The following is a 22376-nucleotide window of genomic DNA, read 5'->3' as shown; positions in this document are numbered from 1 at the left end:
CAGATTCCCTACATCAGTCTATTCTGGAAATATCCTAGAATTTTAGTTGGCTTATGACTGGCCTTAAGTAATCACCTAAAGCAGGTGTGTCAAATTCAAGGCCCGGAGGCCAGATGCGGCCCGTGATGTGGTTAGATCTGGCTCACCCAGCCATCCTAGAAACTGTAAGGGGCTGGTCCGCATTGGTTCGGCCCAGCCCACCCCATCCGGGTGGGTGCTTGTGCGCACAGGAGGTGGGCGCACGCCCTCACAGTTCCGGCCCATGCCATCTGGGCAGGCGCACGTGCGCACAGGAGGCGGAGCGCACACACGCCTGCCGGGATGGCATGGGCTGGTGTGGGCCCGCCTCCTCTTGTGTGCACATGTGCCTGGAATGGGCTGAGCCTGTGCACACAGGAGGCATTAGGCTAGCGTCGCCTCAGCCCAGCCCACCTGATTTCAGTGTGGGTGCAGATAAGTGCCACACCCACATCAGAATCTCCACCCTTTCAGGTGTGTGTGTGTGCTTGTGTGTGCGCATAGGGGGGAGCTTTCCGGCAGCAGGGGCTCCGCAGCTGGCCCTCCAAGAAACAGGCAGCACCAGCAGCAGGCAGAGTTGGGGGGGAGGCACATTATATAGACCACCAGATGTGCCTGCTCCATCCCACATGGCCCACTACCACCATGGCCATGCCCCTCCTCCTCCCAGCCCCCGGAGGAGAACCACAATGCTGATCTGGCCCTCAATGAAATAGAGTTTGACACCCATGACTTAAAGCTACTTTATCAGGGTGTTTCTTTTCTCCTTTATGTCTTGATTGCAGCTATTAACCAGGTCTTCCACTTTGTGTTTTGTGTTTACTGCAATCCAAGCATAACTAGCCTATTAGGATCTGGTGACATTTTAATGTATAAGCTGGGTGGTATTGATCTAGCAGATGACTTGTTCTGTACTGTTCAACTGTTTGGATCCCTACCATATATCTGACATTAGTACGATCGAGCAGGTTCAGAAGTACTTTATGAGAAAAGTTTTGCACTCTTCTGTACATAATAGAATTCCCTATGCTACTAGGCTCAAAATTCTTGGTCTGGATAACTCAGAACTGCGTCGTTTGCAATCAGACTTAGGTATTGCATACTAAATTATACCTAGTAATGCTTTACCTGTAAATGAATTTTTCTGTTTTAATCACAATAATACCCGCACGAACAACCGTTTTAAACCCAATGTAAATTGTTCTAAAGTTGACCGTAAAAAATACGATTTTTATAATATAGTTGTCAAAGCCTGGAATGCTTTACTTGTTTCAGTTGTCTCACCTACTAATTTTCACAATTTTAGTCACAAATTGACTTCCGTGGACTTCACGTCATACTTAAGAGGTTCCTAGAGGGGGCGTGCATGTGCACCAAAATGTCTATCATCCTGTCATTATATTTTTATATTATTCCTGTTTTTGTTTGACAAATTAAAATAAACGAACAACAAACGTGTAAGCTTCAGGACTTCCTTAGTTGACACTTGAGCTCCTGCCCTTGGTCCAGCCCACACAGACATTATTATTATCCTCAGCAGTGGTGAAATCTAAAATTTGTTACTACCGGTTCTGTGGGCGTGGCTTGGTGGTGGGGGTAATGTGACTGGGTGGGCATGGCCAATTTTTTTTTTTACTTTTAAAACCATTTTTTCTACAACCTCTTCGGCGAAGAGGTTGTAAAAAAATGCTTTCAAAAGGCTCTGACAATCCCAGCTGAGTTGCCTGATCGGCAGAGGCTTTTTTAAAAACCTCTGCCAATCAGGCAACTCAGCTTGGATCGTCAGAGGCATTTAAAAGAAAAAAAGGGTTTTTTTCTTTTAAAAGACTTTGACGATCCCAGCTGAGCCGCGCGATCATCAGAGACTTTTTTTTTTTTACTTTTAAAAGCATTTTTTGGCCAAAGAGGTTGTAGAAAAAATGCTTTTGAAAGTTTAAAAAAAGCCTCTGATTATTGTACGGCTTAGCTGGGCATGGGGGGGGGCAGGGATTTTTGCTACCAGTTCTCCGAACCACCCGCCTCCATCGCTAATGGTTCGGACGATCCAGTCCGAACCGGGAGCATTTCATCCCGATCCTCAGCCAAAGCTGTTCCTTGCTTGCATTTGCAACTCTAAAAATTAATGCATTACTATTTCTTGAGTATCATCACAGTGTACGATGCGTAGGAGCACATTATGCTATCAGGCAAACACTCTCTTTCATAGAAAATACAGCTGGTTCAAATTCAAAAACATTTCTTTTCACCTGCAAATGGACTTGCTTCTAACTTGTTCCTCAATTCATTGTCTTTTATGGTCGCCTGGAAATATCTAATTGTCTTTAATTCAAAAACAAAACTAATTTCAGTTCTTTAATTCTCACGTGCATGTTCAAGATAATTCCTCCTGGGATGATTACCAAGTTCTATTCATTGCTCGATCTCCCAAACAAAAGTCCATAAATTTATTGCCCATTTATACAGACCACACCAATTATGCCACAATTGAATGACAAACAAGGAAGAGTCAAAATATTTGAAATGCGAAATGTACAATCTAAATTTAATTACGCAGGCAAAGTATCTGAAAATGAGTTATTTACTGCATGCCAAAAACTGACAAATACAGTAAAAGAAATCAACATTACAGATTTAAAATCCCTTTCAGCACTTTCTCTCCAATTTATATCTGCCAAGAAAGTGCTGTCCTGAATATTTTTGTGCTTGTACCACAGTAATAAAAATACATAGTTTCCTATACAATGCAGCTTAGGTTGTCTAATATTTAATTTTTATTAAGGACTTTTTTAAAAATTCATGATTTTTCTACATCAGGCTGTCCTGTTACATTCCTTTAAGTTTTCTATGCATCCTGTTCTGTGAGGTAACTCATTTTATCTTCTTCTTTATTTTACCTTTTATTAAATGGATATAACCCTGCCACTCCAGAAGACAAAATAAGCACACATATGGTTTTGGAATAGAAGATAATATAGCATCAATGCTCAGTCAGCTTTTGTGTTTCCAGCACTGGGAGGTCAGCTGTTACTTCTTTGTCTCTAAATGTTAGGGATAATTTGATACCTACAACACCAATTCCTACTTACTAATTTATTCAGTGTGTGCTCCCTTTTAAGTGTGGTTTAATTTGCAGATGTCTTTGCTAAAATTGTGATTTTTTTCCCCCCTGGTTTTATTTTCAATATCTCTTTCATGAAACACATCAAAGTTGAAAGCAAGCACATTCTCATCCATGGTGCACTGAATATCCTTGCTGTCTGAATTTATTATGAGCTCTTTTCCTAGTGTAATTTTACCTATTTATTTTATTTATTGGATGTGGCATCGTTAAAAGTATTCACAGTACACAAGGCAAATCTACAGAGAAGGAGGTAATCTAAAAAGACACATTTCTGAATTTATCATTACTGCTGAAAATATATCCTGCATTCCCAATATTTAGGATATGCCCTTAATATTTGACATATATTTTAAAAAAGAAAAATATTTAAAACATATTTAGTGTCCTTGGGGTGGTTTATATCATCACTTCCAGCTTATCAGCTTCAAATAAGTTCTTTTCTAATTGGTTTAGTGAGTGAAATAAGGCTTATCATTTACCAAAGAGCTATACTAGATAGACATTGTTGATGCCTTAACAGCAATTTACCAGAAAACAATCCATCCATAGTTGCTATCATACTCCATTATACTCCCTATACCACTTCTATTTATGCATTTATTAATTTTGTGTCCTGCCACAATCATGAATGAATTCTCAATGGCTCATAACACTTAACAATGCAATATTGTATAATAATAAAAATATAAAATACAAAAACCTTCAACCCAAATCAGCATCTTCTATCAACTCTCAACTGGTTACCACCTTTAGAGCGCTCCATGGCTTAGGACCCGGGTACATACAAGACCGTCTTCTGCCACCGGTAGCCTCCCACCGACCAGTACGCTCCCACAGAGAGGGCCTCTTCAGGGTGCCGTCGGCCAGACAATGCCGGCTGGCAGCCCCCAGGGGAAGAGCATTCTCTGTGGGGGCACCTACCCTCTGGAACAAGTTGCTTTCTGAACTGCCCTAAAGACGTTTTTGTTTCATCAAGCCGGGCTGGCCTGACCTACTCTTTTTAAAAAGAATTGTTTTAAAAAATTAGGGGTTTTAATATAGGGTTTTTAACTATGGGCCAAATTGATTTAATTGGATTTTAATATTGTTTTAAATTTTGCATCTGTGTATTTTATTTGCTGGCTGTTCACCGCCCCGAGTATAGTTATAAACTATAACTATAACCACAGTCCTTTGTTTTCAGCCACTGTGAGAAGCCAAATAAATTTGGGGCAAATTGAACAACTTGTTTTTCTATTTGTTTCTAGAGAAAGTGGATATGAAGCATTGGGTTACAATCATGATTGTTATTTAATAAGAATGCTTAGTAAAAGCTGGAGGCATTTTTAGAAACAAGATCATGTTAGAGAGGAGTCCTTTGCATCACAACTTTCTATTTTTCAAAAAGAAAAAAGGGAAAAGGAAGAAGAAGGCCTCTGTATGAAATTTAATCATAATAGGGCAGAAGGTTTTGTAGGTTTTGTAGGCATCAAGATAGGTTTCTCTGCCCACCATCTGGGCGTCGTTAATGCTATGAAGTTGAAAAACATATTTACATGCAAGGGAATTCGACATTTGATGTTTGTGCTAAATATATGGGATTGTCCTAGATATGTACAACTTCAACTTCAACCTCATACAAGAAACATTTAAGCTATTTTGCAGTTAATTGACATGCTAGTTAATCATAATCTATTTTCACATTTCTCTATGCTGGCAAGAATACCTTTAAATTAAAATGAGTTGTCGAAGAAGAGATGATATATAAATCCTATTTTTGGAAGTTTTCTCAAAACTCTGATGGAAGAACAGTTGACTCATTACGGTATCAGGTCCCTGTTTTCCTCTGACTAATACCATGGGGCTAGGCCAGGGGTCAGCAACCTGCGGCTCTGGAGCTTCATATGGCTCTTCTACCCCTCTGCTGCGGCTCCCTGTCACTCAAAATATGTGTCACAACCATCAATGTGCGACATCCGCCGGCACGTGATTTATTGATCTTTTCAACCCCCAGTAGGCCAACCATGGATAAATCCAAAAAAAGAAAAGTTTCAGAAGAAAACAGACCGTTTAATTCAACTACATATGCTAGTTTTGTGGCCGCTCAAGAAATAGTCAGGCACGGGAAGGGTTTTGTGGCTCCTGGTGTTTTCTTTTCTGTGGGAAAAGGGTCCAAATGGCTCTTTGAGTGTTTAAGGTTGCAGACCTCTGGGCTAGGCACTATTACAAAGCGTTCTTTGGAAGCCTATGGAGATGGGATGTTAATATTCACAAAGCTAATTGTATTAGTAATATGAAACTTCACACTTCAAATAAAAGGACTCCAGCTACACTAGCATTTAAATTAATAGCAAACCCATCAAACTATAACTTCATCAGCAATATCACAGTGCCCTTTTTATTGGATCTTACTATTAACACCCATAGATATGTGGGGATTTTTCCTTTATAAAAGAGGAAGAGAGATTTGCTTTAATACAGTTTCAATTGCTGTGATTAAAGATGTTTTTGGAGTCTATTGCTAACTGAAACATTTTGATATGCATTGAATATAGCCAGAGCGTAAGTACTTCAAGTGTGCATGAACCTCCTTCCCAGCACACAGCCCTTTTCTTTCTTTCTTTCTTTCTTTCTTTTTTTTTTAATTCAGGTTTAATGGTAGCTCAAATCATTGGCCATTTCTCAATCTTGAGAGATGGAACAGCTTGACACTAATAATACATTTGCAAAGGACACATCATCATTTAACACAACATTAAGTGCTCAGGAACAACTTTTTTTTTTATAGCAGACACCAGGCATTCTGAGCTCAGGGCTGACATATCATTACATTTTATGCCACAAAGATAATCCAGCCAGGCATTCATGAGAGGTAAATTAATTTTCAAGTAACTGTATTTCAGCTTTAAGCCAACAAGAAGGATGCATTAAAGTGAATAAGTTTCTTTTATGCTATCACCAAGGGTTTCTTTCCCTGAATAAAAGCCTTTCTTGAGTATAGCAATATGTATACCTTCAATTAATTCCCTTCCCTCTGCAGTTTCAGCTGAGAGATCTGCTTGCACAAGTTAAACTGTAATTTTAAATCCATAGGGCAATCCTTTTCTATATGCTGAAGCGAGCTTCCCCAAACTGATATCTCCCAGTTTGGATACTGGGAATTCTGGGAGATGTTTGTCCTAATATATTTGAAGGGCATCCTGTTGGAAAAGTTGTACAAATACAGAAAGCCAAATTGATACAAAGTACTACATGCAAATCAAAGCAACCTATCACGGGTCATACTCACCTAAATCTTTTCCTGAGAACCAAGTACGTCTACTGCAGTGGTGGGATTCAACTTTTTTTTACTACCGGTTCTGTGGGCGTGGCTTGGTGGGCGTGGCAAGGGAAGAATACTGGTAGCGCAGCAGACTAAAGCACTATTATTAACATCAGCTGTCTGCAATTACTGCAAGTTCAAATCTCACAGGCTCAAGGTTGACTCAGCCTTCCATCCTTTCTAAGGTAGGTAAAATGAGTACCCAGATTGTGGGGGCAATAAGATGACTTTGTATAAAATATACAAAAGTATGAAGGCTATTGCTTAACGCACTGTAAGCCGCCCTGAGTCTTCGGAGAAGGGTGGCATATAAATCAAATTAAAAAAAAAATCTCCATTCCCACCTCACTCCAGGGGAAGGTTACTACTAAAATCCCCATTTCCTCCCAATCAGCTGGGACTCGGGAGGCAGAGAATAGATGGGGGCGGGGCCAGTCAAAGGCGGTATTTACCGGTTCTACAAACTACTCAAAATTTCCGCTCCCGGTTCTCCAGAACTGGTCAGAACCTGCTGAATACCACCTCTGGTCTGCTGCTAGCGTGGAGATTCTGCAAAGCAATCACACTTGTATCCATGCTTAAAAATAATCCTTGATGTACAAACATTCATTTAACAACAGTTCAGAGTTGCAATGGTACTGAAACACATGACTTATAACTCATCCACAAAATTACACTCATTGCATCACCTCTATGGTCACATGACTGAAATTTGAGTGCTTGGCAACCGGCTTGCATTTACAATGGTTGAAGCGTCCCTACTTAGGCCCTTGCCAGCTGGCTTCCAACAAGCAAACTTAATGGAGAAATCGGGATTTGCTTAAAGATATGATTGACTTAACCCTAACCCTAACAACTGTGTGATTCACTTCATGATGGTGGTAAAAATGGTTGTGAAATCAGGTCCACTTTATGTGATGACTGGCTTTAATGACTGCACTACTTAGTAACTGAAGTTTTGGTTCCAATTGAGGTTATAAGTCAAGGATTACCTCTAGCTCCTGTTTCTATGTTGCATACTAAAAGAGAGCAACTAGGAAAAGAGATCCAAAAGGCCCACGAATCTCATTGTTGTGTATACTATGTGAAGCTTCCCACCATTTTCCGCATTCAAGCAGTTTTAAATATTAGGCTTATATCTTTCTGTTTACATGTGATGCATTACTTTGTAATGGTCTGTAGAGAGTCTCAGTCATCCAGGTCATGGTCTGCTGAGACTGAGTATCTCTACAGACTTTTAGCTATACAATTTGGGATGAACACCCTTTGAATGGTGTGGGAGTAGGAATGGATTTCCAGAAGGGGGAAAAATGCAGACTACAGGAACCAGGAGCACTACTCAGGTGACCCTGAGGACAGAGATAATTCTCCAAGTGCTTCAATGACCCTCTAAAAGGATGCAAATGAGCAGCTGTCTGCAAGGAATATAAATTCTTCCATTACCCACTATCCTGTCAGAGCTGAAGAAGCTTCTTGGAAGAGAAGCGAAACATCTTCAAAGAAAAAGAAAAAACAAGAAAGTCCAGTTGCCTTCAGAAAAAGCACCTTTGGGATTACTTTGTAATGGTATATGGGAAAGACATTGGGAGAAGAGGTGAAGAGATGATGCCTAGGGAACAGTCAAATAAGAGGCAGCATAACCTGCAGCTGGATAGTGGGTAGGCCAAGATTCTTGGATGGGAGCCTAATGTCTTAGGCTGCAAATGAGATTTGTACTTTTAGATTTGCAAGGTTCTGTTAATGTAGCTTTATAATAAAGTAGAATTAACTTGTCATGTTTCCTGGTCTACCTAGTACAGTGATGGCTAACCCTTTTGCTGTCACGTGCCAAGAGCAGGGGGAGCGAGGGGGGGTCGCATTCATGTGCCCACACTCACAATTCAATGCGCCCCACCCCCCGCGCATGAACACGCGAACCCTCTGTGCTCCCCCCGCATTTGGCATATGATGGCACAGTGGGCCTGGTAGGCCCATTTTCCCCAGGCTCTAGACGCTTTCTAGGAGACTGGGGAGGGCAAAAACAGCCTTCTCCACCCACCTTGAGGCCCTCCGGAGATTGGAAACGGACCATTTGCAAACTTCTGGTGGGCCCGGAAGGTCCTGTATGCGCATGTGTGCTCCAGCTGAGCCAGGGCAATACTTATGTGTCCACCGATATGGCTCCACGTGCCACTTGTGGCACGCATGCCATAGGTTCGCCATCATGGACCTAGTAAGTCCAACAGGCTTTGCACAGTCATGGCTGCCATTCTGATTTGACACTTTTCAATTCTATAATCAGTAGTCTTTGTGGCCAGCTCAAATCAGCTCTCTGAATGAAGGCTCCTATGACATATAATTTGCCTCTGGTATCAGCTACTATTATAATCCATTTGTAGTTGGATTTAGAAACAAGGACAAGGTATTAAGTGCAGGTGGCACTTAACTGGAGAAATATTGGTAATATTTTCCCAAAGATGTTTCACAGAGCTCATATGAAATGGATTTACTCCTGCATCCATTTTATCTCTTGCTAAATCTACTTGTGAAGAATAATAATAGAAAAGAAAAATTGTAGAGTTACATGAGGCCATTTCAGCAAATATGCTAATATACAACTAAATAAAAAAATTCAAATGGAAGCATTGTAGACTAATGGCCATCTAGCTTCTGCCTGAAGACATGTGTTTCTTGCAATCATGTATTCAGAAAGTTTTTTTCTACAACCACATTGGCTTCCCCAGCTGTCCTCCATATTTTTCCTCTTCATTGGCATTATTTGGAATTGTGCTAACAGTATTTTTTCCCCTCAGTGCAAACTACTGTATCATCTCTATCTCTCTGGATCACTCATAATTTTTGCACTATATCATCTTCAGGGAACTTGTAATTCTAAACTACTTTCCTTCAAAATAAATGTCACTTGACAGGCCTTAACAATTCAACCATAAAATAAATGACACCAATATTAGTTTACATAAAAGAATAGAGGCTGTAGATACTTATAACCAGATGGAGCATGAGCAGAGAAATGCAAAATCATGTGCTCCAACTGTATGGAGAAATATTAACTAAAATATCAGTCAAGTAAGGGACTGCAGCTTTGAACTGTGAGAATGATTTGTACTGGACATGTTTTTTAAAAAAGCACAGAATAAGCAAGTGTTGAAAATGATGGATGGAATGCTACCTTTGCAAATTTTAACATATCTCAGATCATGGAAAAGTGACAGCCATGAAAATGTCAGTGTGTGCAGAATGCAGAATAAAAATTAAATATTACTCCGCATCTGTTTACCTAGGTGTTAAATGCCACTCCAAAGCCTTTCTGTTTAGCTACTGGGGCTTAGACTTCGGTAAGGGAAGGGTTTTTCAACAAAATAATTGTCAGAAGGCCACTGGGAAATATCTACCTGCAAATTCTATCGGTTTGATATAGAGCACAGATGGCACAGGCAAGGACATGTGATGGAATGAAGTCAAGGAACAATCTTTGACTATTGATTCCAGCAATTCTAACAAGTTGTTTTCTTTCCATGGCGAAATTTTGGCTCGCCCATTTGTAATTTCAAATTATTCCACTGTTTATTCATTTCCTTTCCAGCAGGCTTCCAATTTTATACTGGGTTGGTTTGATTGGCTGGAACACATTTGATCATTTCAGAGAGATTTTACAATATCTGTTATGAAGGCATTCTTGGTTTTTAACATCCAGAAGAACTTCTGAACTGCCCAAAATGATAATTTTACCCAGAATTAGAATATAATGGCTATAAGAATCAGGCCCAATGTAAGGAATCCACTACTAAATAATCTCTGACATCTTGCATCAATGATTTCAGCAAAGAGCCTACCACCTTCGATGGCCATCTCCTTCACTGCTGTAAAAGCTCTGATCATTACAAAATTCTTCCAATAGCCATCTGAAATATACTTCTTTGCAATGTAAATATGTTTCTCAGCCAGTTCTCTGTAAACGTTGAACAAGTCTGCCCTGTTTTCCACATGACGGCTTTTCAATACTTGAAGAAAAAGACAATTATGATGTCTTTTTTTTCAAATTAAATGTATCCAGTACTCCCAACCATTCATCCTAAGTTTTTCCTTCCTGGCCCTTTATCATTCTGATGCTTTTATCTCCATCTACACAGGTTGTGAATTTTCAAATGTGTAGTTCAGGTGGATACAGTGTTCTTTTTTATATATAATATTTTTTATTAAAGTTTGCAGATATAAAGATTAAAAAAACTAATGCAAACTAAGGAAAATATAAATTAAAAAAGTGCAGACAGAAAAAATATTTTTTAAAAGAGGGAAAAATAAAGAAATTGTAAACAGTAAAAAAAAATCCTAAAAGAAAAACAAGAAAGATATTTAAAGAAATTACATCCCCCTTCATCATGGTAAGTACAATTTCAGAACTTCTCTAATATTCCAACAAAAGTTCTCTTCTTCCCATATCTCATCTCTGAACCAATTTTAAAGCCTTATCATTCAGTCCTAATCAGCAAAAGTCCTGAGTTACCAACAATAACTTTTACATTTTAACCTTAATCAAATAAGCCAACTTTAATTTACTTTCCTTTATTTTTAACACCATAACTTATTACTTTCTCTGAAAATACAAAAAAAACCCACCTCTCTTCTACCTATCTCTTCTATAAACACATTATTAAAACCTGCTCATTTAGTCCTGGTCAAGAAAAACCCAATAAGAGCCATTAGAAAGAATACCATATCTATTTCAAGCTTGATCAGATAAGTCAATTTTAAATTCTTTCCTTTTGTGTTTAGATGTTTAGAAGGAAATCTATAGTCTCTTTAAATAATGTCTCAAAAGTTTACTTCTTTTCATGTTCTCTTTGTCTCTGCTCAGAAACTCCATCATAAGTTTAAGATGTGTATTTTGTAAGTCTAAGAAAGTTGTCCAAATATCTCTTACATTAAGAGATCAGTCAGTTTGTAAATGCAGTGTAGCATCTTTCTCCATTTCATTTTTGTAACTTGACATTTTTAAATCCACATCCAAAACAGTCTGCCTTTCAATTGTATCCTCTTCTAATCTCCTCTTTTAAATCCATTTTTTTATGGTAGCAGATAATCTTAAGAGAAATTTTACATGCATTGTTCCCAAATATCCTTGAATTCTTCCGAAGTTAAAGTGTTTTCTCCATTCCGCATTAGTGGGTCTCTATAGTTCTTGCTCATTGCCTCTAGTATTCAGTCTTCAAAGTCTCCTCTTATCAGGTTTTCTCTAATCCACATTTTCCACAGGAAGATTTCTTACATTTTGATTCAAAATATTCATATATTTTAATGGGATTTTAAACAAGCATCAGGATGGATTCTTATAATTAATTTCAAAAAAAATTCCATTCATCTGGCCCCTTAATCTATTTATGAGTTTCCAAAATCAGTGTTATAGTGATCATTTTGCTTAAGATTAAACTTACATGAAACTTTTTAAACTGAGAATTGAAGGAAAGCAATCCAGTATGATAAAACTTGTCATTTTGAAGATTTTTAAAATCCAAAACGCAATTAACAAGCAATTTCCAGAAGTGATTAAGAAAGGAAATGGGCAAACCCAGTGTCTGTCTGAAGGGTCCAAATCATGGTTTAGGCAAAGCTGGATTTTCTTGGCTCTCAGAATTCTAACATCCCACCAGAGACCACTGTTTTATGGTCTTCTGTGTGGAAACCTCTGTATGGCTCACTTGTGGGAGATCCCAGATCTTCACCCATATCAAGAGGAATTTTGAGGTGCTGATCCATTCACTAGAGCTCCTTGTTCTGCTACATTGGTTCCACTGAAAACAAAGTCAGCTTCAATCGATCATTGTGTACTCAGAAGTCCAAAACTGGATGGTGTATTCTATATGTTGTCTGACCAACACATAATAGAGAAGAAAATTGTTTTCTCTGATCTTGACATTATAGAGGCTAGTCTTTGCTTTTATATGAATTATATTCTTAAAATTGTAATAGTTATAAGGTGCTCAATTTCACTGCTGTTTAATGAACGTAATAAAAATTCTGCTGCTGAAAAACTTTATTGATGAGCTTTGTTGCTGAACTGTGAACTTTTTTGTTTCATGAATTTTGTTGCTGAAATACGGAGCAAGTTAGTTTTTATTATTAGAGCAAACCTAATTTAAACTTTTAGGGAAAAACAATGGCAAATAAAAATCCCACTTTATCTAAATATCATCTATATGCTTGCTTCTAAAATGATTCAAAAAGTGTATCTTTTAAATTTTAGTTCTGCCAACAGATAGACAGGAAGTTGGCAATAGTGCACTGAAGATGTCCAGGATGTTTAAAAAAGAAAAATTTAATGAAACGAAGTTCACATTCATTTGAAATAAAGAAAACAACATTAATGGATTTGCTTGCTGTGGTTTCAGAAATCCCCAGCAAAAGCTCTGATTTAGTTCAGTGGGAAATACAAGTAGAAATTAACACATAATATCTCTTTTGAGGCTTTTTCAGTGAAATACTAATTAATCCAAACAAATTGTTGAGAAGATTTGTTTACTCCACCAGATTGAACACTATATTATGCCTTTTTCTATCTGATTTCTATTCCTTTCACAGTATGAAAGTATAGGGGTTTTTTTTTGTGTTGAAGCCCAATTTATTTTAGTATATGGATGCCACCATATGGCGCATGGTACCAAGAAGTACAAAAAAAACCCTAAATTGAACCAAAATAGGTTTTATTAATAAAACCAGTAGACCCAGTAGAACAATCCAAACAATCCATCTAAGAAGGGAGATTATAACAGCTATTTCAGACCAACTGCCAGGATTCTGAAAACGGATGAATCAAAGAAAGTTACGCAAAACCAGTTGGAACCCTAAGATGTAACTTACAACCAGGAACTTCTTAACCAGAATCTTGCAAGTGGAACTCTCAAAAATATTCCTAAGAAACCATCTTCTTCAACACAGAGACTCCCATTCCCAACAAAACAAACCACAAAACGTGTCCAAAACTACAGAAGTCTAGCACCTGGATAAAATCAGCTGTCTAGCTTTATTTATATGTAATAATAATGAGTCTAAAATCCTGAATTATAGATTCATAATGGGACCTTCTTGCTTGCTTCTATAGGTCTGTGCAGGCAAACAAACCAGCTGAAAGAGCACAGCCTGATATTTAAAGTTGGGAATACAGTTTATTTTTGATTATCATGATTTAAACTAGGGTTTGTTACTGGAGTTATAATTTTCCTCCTCCCACAGGTGAAACATTGTGTTAATACTCCGTGGACTGATAATGTTTTTGGGTTACAATGACAAAGGCATATTTAATCAGCTGTCATGATGCTGTGTAGATATTCTTCACATTCATTCTCATAGCAGGATAACTGCTGAGAAATTTCAACTATTGAAGCTTTCCCTTCTGCCATGTGAGGAACTTGTCTTGCACAAAACTTCCAACATTAGTAGAACATTAGTAATGTACCCAACACATTTCTGTGAAACTTGATAGCAATTTTCTTTTGAAAGATCCACCAATTGACCTAAATCAGTTCAACCTTTTTCGCATGAAACTTGTCAGTTTCTGTCACAGATCATCCACTTTGTTCTTGATCACCCAAATAAGCTCTTTCCAATTCACCATCTTCTTCTGGCCTAGTGATACACTTATAACAACATAATCAATACCATAAACAACTTGCCTTTGGCAGTGAATGTCAACTCTTTCGGCAATCAAAAATCAATCATGGCAGGTTGCTTAAACCATACCAATGATTATTTTACTGCCGGTTTCTATTTCACAAACAACAGCAACGCAACGTGTTCTTACAACAACTGTCCACCAACTGAAATGAAAGAAAAGATGCTAAGGAACACGTCAGAGCTTCTAGCGTATCAGTACTGCCATCTGTTGATTATTTATAATATGGGAGGCATTACTTCGCATTCAACCCTAGTACATAGAATTTCCACCGATGGAAAAGAATTAAAGGTAACTATAAGATTAATATAATAATATATTGCAAAAATATTTCCCTAACAGCACAATATTAAATAAATAAACCTCATAATTTTTATTTGTTCAATAAAATATTTATTTTGCACAATTGCAAAACTTTCCAGACTTGAAAACTAATGTAACCTCTCTCTTTCCGTGTGTGTGTGCATGTGTGTTAGAGAGAGAGAGAGGGAGGGAGGAAGAGAGAGAGAGAAAGAGAGATCACTTTCTGAGATTGAACAGATTGAACAAATTGAACACCAATCATGGCATGGCACAGAACAAAATTTTAAAATAAAGTAAAATGGAGAGAGAATTACACAACAATTTCCAATAAATGAATGGGATTTCTGTATATCATATGTCAAAATAGAGGAAGAAAAACGGAATTTACATGTGGGAATGCCAATCTCCTTATCTGTAGGCAATAGAAAGTTCTTTGCTAGGGATCTTTACAGAAAATTATACAAAGGAAATAAAATATTTAATATTACACATATTAACAGCTGCCCGCATAGCTTATGCCCAAAATTGGAAAAAAGAAAATACACCAACAGAGGAGGAGTTGATAAAAAAAAAATTGGAATGCGCAGAGATGGATAAATTGACAAAAGAACTCAAAGAAAAAGAGGATACAGAATACTATAAAATTTGGTATTGATGGTATGAGTGGTTGGAGGAAAGGAAAAATGAAGAAGAAAAATACGGGAGTTAAAGAAATGTCAAAAACAAAATTGGGAAAAATTGGTAAAATACAATTTAGTGATTGAAATGAAAAAGAGAAATATATTGTAAATGAAATGATGGGGACAGATAGTAATATGGAATAAATAGTAAATAGTAAGGAAGGACCACTATTAAAAAGCTGTAAAAAGAGTCTTGTATATAAGTGTTATATGTCTTGTATTGTTTTACTGTGTTATAATAAATAAACTTTTTAAATAAAATTTTAAAAAAGGAGAGAGTTCTTGTATTTGCAGAGATGAGAATGGAATTATTTCTAGGTTTCTCTCATGTAGTCTATTGATATTCTTATTATATGAAAGCTATTTGTGAATTGGAAACAAAACATTTAATCACAATATGAAGGTAAACTCATCACATCCTTATTATTACTTCCTAGCAAAAATCCACTATTGTTCTTTTATGTAAAGCTTTTCTTAGACACAGACAGTCCTCTCCCCACTACATCCTCGGTTCCTTGCTTTCCACCACTCCTCTTTCATACCCACATGCAGAAAACAGTGTGTCAGCACTTCAACCTGCATTTACTCTAGTGCTGACATAAGAAGGAGAAGAGGGGGCAGCTGGCAAGAGGACGCTTGACTTCTCACCTACTTATTTTCCCTGAAGATAATATCCCCTAGGAGATGAGATGGGAGGGGGGACATTCCTGGGAGCTGAAGCAGTAGATATGGGGAGAGTGATTTGGAAGAAGGCCAATGAGACGCAGAGAATTGGGGAACGGAAAGGGAAGGTTTGGGGTCAGGAAGTCATCGTTGGCTACGCCAGAATCGGGTCAGGTTGTCGTGCTTAATAAAATGAAAGATTTCTTCAAAGACTATTTGTTTGGAAATGCAATTTATTTTATTTGAGACGACATCGAAACCTGACACAGTGGTTATTATCTCTAATCTAGGAACTCCGCCTAGAACAGAATAGAATAGAATAGAATTCTTTATTGGCCAAGTGTGATTGGACACACAAGGAATTTGTCTTGGTGCATACACTCTCAGTGTACATAAAAGACAAGATACATTAGTCAAAAATCATAAGGTACAACACAATGATAGTCACAGGGAACAAATAAGCAATCAAATCATATTAGGAAACAATCAATATAAATCGTAAGGATACCAGCAACAAGGTTACAGTCATACAGTCATAAGTGGGAGGAGATGGGTGATAGGAACGATGAGAAGATTAATAGTAATGCAACCTGCATCAAACAGTAAAGTGCATATTTTGTATGAGAAGATTCTAAGTTCATTTTCTGATATTACCAAAAAGAATTAGAAAAACTCTACTGGAAGCCTGGAGATTTCTGTCAGTGTTGAAAATAATGCATTAGTTGCATCAAGGATCTGGCTCAATAAGAACACCTTTTAGTATCTCATCAAATAATGTATTCCATTGGATAGCCCTTTTTTCTACAACAAGGTACTGTAGAATCCATTTTGAGACAATATAATAATTGTTTTAGTAATAGATTTTGGATTGTTTTTTCATGACGAACAGTCTTATTGATGGGAATATTTATCTTTATTCTGTGACATTAGAGCAGTTTCATCAATCATTGTATTGACAAATGAACAAGAGGATATGTTTTTCTTTTATAATTCAAACTATATATTATTGTTCATAACTGTACTGAAGATACAGCAGTGACACTGAGGTGGTTGACAGGTTAAAAATACAGTATTGTTACAAAGTGCTGCTTGGAAACAAGCCCATTTCTGCTGTATCATTTTGATAGATGTAGCAGTTCAAAGGATGCTTGGCAAAATTTAATCATAACTATGCAGTCATGTATTTCTTATTTAATTCAACAAAATAAAAGTATTAATCATTCTGTTGTGAATTCTTTTGAACTACACCATTGGTCATGATGAATACAGCATCCATTCTTGTTAAAATACGTGTATCACAATACTGTGGCTCTTGTTTCAATTCATCTGCAGTGACTGTTTCCTGCAAGCATATCTTGTTTTCTTTTCCTGACTTTTGACTACTGGCAACAGAAAAAGGTAGATGAAGAATGAAGGTAAATGTAAAGGTTCCCCTTGTACATATGTGCTAGTCGTTCCTGACTCTAGGGAGGGGGTGGTCATCTCCATTTCAAAGCCAAAGAGCCAGCACTGTCCGAAGATGTCTCCGTGGGTCATGTGGCCAGCATGACTAAATGCCAAAGGCGCATGGAATGCTGTTATCTTCCCACCAAAGGTGGTCCCTATTTTTCTACTTGCATTTTTTACGTGCTTTAGAACTGCTAGGTTGGCAGAAGCTGGGACAAGTAACGGGAGCTCACTCCATTACGCAGCACTAGAGATTCAAACCGCTGAACTGCCAACCTTCTGATCAACAAGCTCAGCATCTTAGCCACTGAGCCACCGTGCCCCTCTCTTTACAGCATACATTTGTCAAATGCTACGTAAGAGCAGGTTATTAGTCCTATGTCATATGAAAAGAGGGAACGCCAAGCTAGGATTTGATAACCAAAAATTCTGATCCATTCATCTTGTGACCAGAACTAATGTTCCAGTGGGTAATCTACCGTAGCAAGGAACTTGCTGAGAATTTTGCAAAATTCCATTTTTGCTGTTATATATTTGGAATCCATGCTTCCTTCTAATTGGCATTCAAAGGCACCTTCATTTTTTTATCTGCAGAAAACTTCCCTAGAATTAGTCATGCCTAAGGGTATATATATCACAGTCCAGACATGAAGGGCTAAACATGGCATTTGGGCATTTACTGGAAATTTTTATCTCCTTCTCCAGTACTACTTACAGCTAAGGAAAAACTATGGATAACAGTGGGAGACTTTAGAGAATACAATTCTATGGCAGTGGAACAAAAAAGTTCAATGTATGATGCAATCATAGATCCACTAGGGATCTTGACTAGTTCTTCCTGAGTTTGGTAAAAAATAGTATACATCCCAACATTCTTACAATGCAGTCTTTTAACTCTATGTACGAAATTAATACAAGGATGTGAAAAATAGAAGTGGTTTCTTAAAATGTGAATTACTGGATTTATCTTTTGACAGTGAACAGTCAGTTTGTACAACTAGCCATTATATAGATGTGCGAAAGAATTTTTATTTCACTTATCTTTGCAAGGCAAAGAACAAAGGAACATTGGACACTTAAATTCAGTTTGAATGGTAATAAAAGATATTTTTAAAATATATATTTGTTGCATTACAGCATACAGTATGTATTTTATATGCAGCATTTTTAATCTACATTTTATGAAGAAAACTTCTTATTATGAAGATATACTTATATGTTTAAGAATTTGTGTCGATTATTCCATTAATGTTTACTGCATGTGTTTTGCATGGTATACTATAACAAAAGCATCCGTTTCCCCAAGTAATTAAATCATAATATTGGTTAATGGCAAAATTGGACATCAATTGAACACTTTTTGGTAATGATTAATTCATTCAGTGATTAATTACAACTTTCTGCCGTAATTAAAGTTCATCAAATAGTTCAATTATTAAAAGTTATTAAGTAGTGTTCCAAACTTATCTATTGTAAAACTCGATTACAAGGGGAGTTTTCTAGACATTTTTATCAGACACTCACAGCATTAGCATGCTATCATGCACACCTTTTTCAGGTTGATATATTTTTATTCTCTTATCAATATTATATGACAATTTTTTTTCTCTTTTTTAGGAAACAGTCCATATTTATGATATGGGCTTGATAGTTTTTAGCAAGTATTAGGGCTATGCAAATCCTTTCAAAGTGATCGTGCAGAAGCTCATAGAAGCAATCTCTTTGAAACATTGAAGCAGCCCTATGCAAATTGGTAGAACTGCCTCATTAACTGAATGCACAGACAAACAGTAACAGATTATGAAGCAACTGTGCAAGTGTGGAAAAAGATACAGCTGCTTTAATGATCTTAAGAAAGGAGGTATTTTTAATGCACGTCTGCTTGTATAGTGCAAATCCTTTCTTTCAAAGGATTTGCACAGTTGAATAGGATAGATAGAATAGAATTTTTTATTGGCCAAGTGTGATTGGATACACAAGGAATTTGTCTTGGTGCATATGCTCTCAGTGTACATAAAAGAAAAGATACGTTCATCAAGAATCATAGGGTACAACACTTAATGATAGCCATAGGGTACAAGTAAGCAATCAGGAAACAATATCAATATAAATCATAAGGATACAAGCAACAAAGTTATAGTCATACAGTCATGAGTGGAAGGAGACGGGTGGTGGGAACAATGAGAAGATTAATAGTAGTGCAGACTTAGTAAATAGTTTGATATTGTTGAGGGAATTATTTGTTTAGCAGAGTGATGGCGTTCGGGGGAAAAATTGTTCTTGTGTCTAGTTGTTCTGGCGTGCAGTGCTCTATACCATCGTTTTGAGGGTAGGAGTTGAAACAGTTTATGTCCAGGATGTGAGGGATTTGTAAATATTTTCACAGCCCTCTTTTTGACTCGTGCAGTATACAGGTCCTCAATGGAAGGCAGATTGGTAGTAATTGTTTTTTCTGCAGTTCTAATTATCCTCTGTAGTCTGTCTGTCTTGTTGCATTGTAGAACCCAACCAGACAGTTATAGAGGTGCAGATGACAGACTCAATAATTCCTCTGTAGAAGTATACCAGCAGCTCCTTGGGTAGTTTGAGCTTTCTGAGTTGTAGTAGTTCTCAGAGTTGTCTTTTCCACAGCTGCTCACAGAGGTAATTATCTACATTCAGTTTGTGTCTGCTGCTGAGTTAAGATGTAAGAGTGATGATACATAAACAAATATATACAGCATCTCTCCTCAAAGTCATGACACTGAGTTTAATAGCCGATAGTGAGTTGGAAATATTTATCCAAGATTTTTGCTGGTAATTTCATCAGTAAAATATACTAAGATATGCCTTGGAGGCGAACTTTGACAGCTTTTGATGCTTTGCAAAATTACAATTCAGTTACCAGTCACCCAGAACCATCTTTCTAATTGGCTAGTGGGCATTTCTCCAACTGTCCCAGTTGCCTTGAAAGAGTAGCATCCTAGACACTTAGCATCTAGTATTGCCATTAGGTACTTCATGTCCTTGGACCATGCTCTTCCAACATTCAAGATATCAGGGAATAAGACAATCTGCTTCTCCAGGGTAAGCAGTGAGTGTAAACAAAATATTCTAGCCTAAGATAGGAATGAATCACTTATTTTTCATCATCAGTGCAAGTTTCACTTTATACTCTTGATACAGTTCTACAGAGGAATTATTGAGTCTGTCATCTGCACTTCTATAACTGTATAACTGTACTTCTATAATTGGTTTGGTTCTGCAACCCAACAAGACAGACACAGATTTCAGAGGATAATTAGAACTGCAGAGAAAACAAGAAAAAGACATTTTACTTTCATCAAATTAGAGGTGCAAACTCTTGAGTGGACTGATGAAATCCTTTCCCCAAATTAGACATGGAATGATGTGTAAAGTGTGGTAAAGGGAACATCTGAACTTGATATGACTGAGTATTTTCATATCAGAAGAAAAATGATTAAGGAGTTCAAATCTATTTTCAAGTTCAAAAACCTAACATCTCATTTAAAGGCAGCAAAAATGTTGTCAGGCTCACTGAGGTTTGTTGCATCTTTTGTAATGCAGATATGATAATAAGCAACATGTAGTAAATTCAAGGTGGGGTTGGCTATTCATTGCACAAATATGCAAATAGGAAAAATCAGTTTTGGGGAAGTATAAATACCTTGGTACAGAAGTCACTATTCATTTTATTTATTTATTTGTCAAAAATATAGTAGGTAATAAATATAAATATAAGCATGAATTGAATACATAAAATAGATATGAATAGAGGAAACATTAGGACAGGGATGGTAGGCACGCTGGTGCTTTTATGCATGGCCTTACAGACCTCTTAGGAATGGGGTGAGTCTTAAATTAAATTTTTGGGGTTTTGGGATGAGACCACAGAGTTAGGAAGTGCATTCCAGGCATTGACCACTCTGTTGCTGTGACAAACTATGACTTTTTGAACATTCACATTGATGTCTACAGAGTTTCGAAGGAAATCTGTCATTAAAAATGGACAACAGAAAACTCCACAGTGCCTTGAAACATGTTTCCTAGATCTTAATTGTGCTTTTCAGTTGAAAAGGTATCTAGGAACAAACTGTGGAGCACTTTCTATTATTCACCGCAAACCAAAGAAAAACCACATAGCAGCCAGTGTAGATTCAATCCTGTGTTGCTGAAGCTCCTGAACATGTACTGTTAGAACAAAAAAAAATAAATGCTGTAATCTTTTCATGCAGCATTTTATTCTTTTGCTAGAAAATTTTTAAAAATGGGTTTACAGCCCATATAGAGGAGACAGGAAAGAGCATCATAAAATATCCTCTGACTTTGACTCTTTGATTAGTAAAAATTCATTTTAAATGTTTGCTACTTTTGTTTTTCCTTATTTTTTCTTTTCTTTTTATTTCTTTTTATTTCTTTTATTTTATTTTTATACCGCCCTTCTCCTGCGGGACTCAGGGCGGTGTACAGCGAGATAAAACATAGCATATAAAATTTAAAAACAGTTTAAAAAACAATTAAATAATTTCGGCCCAAAATTTAAAACAACCCAATTAAAACCGAATTCAATTAAAACTGAGAGGATGGGATCAAGCCAGCCCAGCTAGATGGAATAAGTGTGTGTTCCGTTTTTTGTCTCCGACGAAAAGTCCAGAGGTCTGATATCGTGCGTATCTCAGGGGGTAGGTCATTCCAGAGGGCAGGTGCTGCCACAGAGAAGGCTCTCCCCCTGGGGGTCGCCAGCCGGCACTGTCTGGCCGACGGCACCCTGAGGAGGCCCTCTATGTGCGAGCGGACCGGTTGGTGGGAGGCTAAAATTCTAATATGAATTTTTGAATTCATATTAGAATTTGGAAGACTGGCTGCACAATGAAATAATCACTTGTCATTTTGTTGCTATCCTCAACAGCTTCCTAACTGCCCTTATCAGGGATTAGTTTAATTAATATGTTATATGTTAGTCGTACTTTATCCCAACTGACCATAAAATTATCCTGAACATATAATACCTGGATTCCCTAATAATGCTTTTTGATATGGCTTACTATTACGATTATTATTAAACATTTAATTCTCGTGTGTGTGTGTGTGTGTGTCAGAGGTGGGTTTCAGCAGGTTCTGACCAATTCTGGAGAACCGGTAGCAGAAATTTTGAGTAGTTTGGAGAACTGGTAGTAA

The 22376-nt window shown here is 37.3% G+C and overlaps 1 protein-coding gene across 4 annotated transcripts in view; it reads right to left on the bottom strand.

The window, feature by feature from the left end:
* The window catches only part of TRIQK (triple QxxK/R motif containing), a 61214-nt gene that overhangs the window by 17413 nt on the left and 21425 nt on the right, over positions 1 to 22376 (bottom strand). The window lies entirely within an intron of this gene.

Source organism: Pituophis catenifer, unplaced genomic scaffold, assembly GCF_029215685.1.
Source record: "Pituophis catenifer annectens isolate HBS135680 unplaced genomic scaffold, rPitCat1.0.hap2 SCAF_3, whole genome shotgun sequence".
Classification (NCBI taxonomy): domain Eukaryota; kingdom Metazoa; phylum Chordata; class Lepidosauria; order Squamata; family Colubridae; genus Pituophis; species Pituophis catenifer.
This window is presented reverse-complemented; position numbering and strand designations above follow the sequence as displayed.